The sequence below is a fragment of the Cyprinodon variegatus genome, unplaced genomic scaffold (genome assembly GCF_000732505.1).
Source record: "Cyprinodon variegatus isolate N-32 unplaced genomic scaffold, C_variegatus-1.0 Scaffold1637, whole genome shotgun sequence".
Classification (NCBI taxonomy): Eukaryota; Metazoa; Chordata; class Actinopteri; order Cyprinodontiformes; family Cyprinodontidae; genus Cyprinodon; species Cyprinodon variegatus.
The window spans coordinates 16,648-18,373 of record NW_015152090.1 but is presented as its reverse complement, the minus strand read 5'-3'; positions in this window follow the sequence as shown (position 1 = coordinate 18,373).

The following is a 1,726-nucleotide window of genomic DNA, read 5'->3' as shown; positions in this document are numbered from 1 at the left end:
TATCACCAACATAGGCCAATCAGCTAACCAGTATTTTCGCCCCTTCCCAAAATTACTTCAACGGAAGGTTTCCAGATGGATATGAGGAGCAAATCCATCAAGATGGCGGCGACGCAAAGTGCTTACGTCATGACGACCAAGCCCTATTGCTTCAGTAACTATTATGTCATTGTAGGGGGTCACTTCCTACAAAGAGCCACTTCCTTAAGGCTCCGGAGCTGCAGGTTGCAGACCCCTGACTTAAGATGAATGAGCTCTCCAACTCAGCAACAGCTTCTTTATATATGTGTGTGGAAGACATTGTCCAAAAGTAATGTTATACGTCCTACAGATCGTGTCCCTTTACTGGCAAAGACCTTCTTAATGGACTTATCTGATAAAATAAAAAGTTTAATATTCAAAATTAACATATATTAGCATACAACTGAATTGAGTAGTTTTTTTTTATTAGAAACAAATAGGATTCATCTTTTATTTTTGGGGGGTTTTTATGTAGCTGGTTTCTAAACAAAAACAAGGCTTTGTTGGGCTAATGTATAAAACCTGGAACTCAACGCTATTTCTGACATTTTGAATTGAAAAAGCTTCCTGGATGGGAACAAGTCCAGTGCATTGTTTTTTTTTAAGTTTTTTTTTAACTTCTGTTCCGAATTTGCATGTTTTCTAAACAAAAAAAAAGACTTTTTTTGGAATGACTATGACCTGGATGACTGAGCATTTATGTAGCTATGTTAGCAACTTGTTGTGTTGGGTACTTTTCACCAAAAGCCTCGTTCTTACGATTCACATTCACGTGTATTTTACCACTAGCTAACAATGTCAAACTCAAGATACCTGAAGTAGAAGATTTAACTAAATCAGTTCCCTGTTGAAAGAACAAATTGTATGATATATGAAGAAAAGGGTTTACTTTGTCTGCATCAGAAAGACCAGTATGGAGCTGAACCTTCTTTTAGATGCAATTAAAAGTTGATGAACAGAACGAGCCAGTGGTTTTAGACTCACAAGCAGGGGTTATGCCATAAACAAACTAATTAACTGATAGAGGAAAAAAACCTCTATCTGTCTCCACCCCCACAGGGGATCATCGTCTCCAATCTAAATGTGCCACATAGACGTTTCATATTCTCTAATTAAATATTCATCACTGTGGAAAGTGTTAAAGAGACGAACCGTCGACAGATGACATTACATTCTTCCCTGAATATGTTTCTGCCACTCCCTTTCTTCAAGGCTCTCCAACGTCTAATAAATATGACACTCGCTCTCCATATTCTTTGTTGTTTTGTTCTGTTGGCAGAGACTCTACATCCTGTTGGTTTATTACAGCCAGCTCAGTGACACAAACTCAGCCAAATGGAGGAAGAAAAATACATGATAATAAAGCAGTTAAAAAAATATGAAGTCACTGTTTTGAGATTTGAGACTCATGACAGTGCAAAGGGAAATATTACCGTTCAGCACTGCTGCTCCTGTCACACCTTTGACGATTTAGACAGTGTATGCCTGACAAACGTAAAATCTGGAAAAATGTTAGTTTAAGCCAAAGACTGAAACAAGTAAAAAACAAAACAAAAGAAAAAGTTCAGCTTTAGCATGTTGAAAAAAACTTCAGGGTGGTACAGTAGTAGCCATTCAAAATTTCCTCACTTTCCCTTGCTGGCCCTTGGCTGGTCCCTGGCTGGCCCTTGGCTGGTCCCTGGCTGGCCCTTGGCTGGTCCTTGGC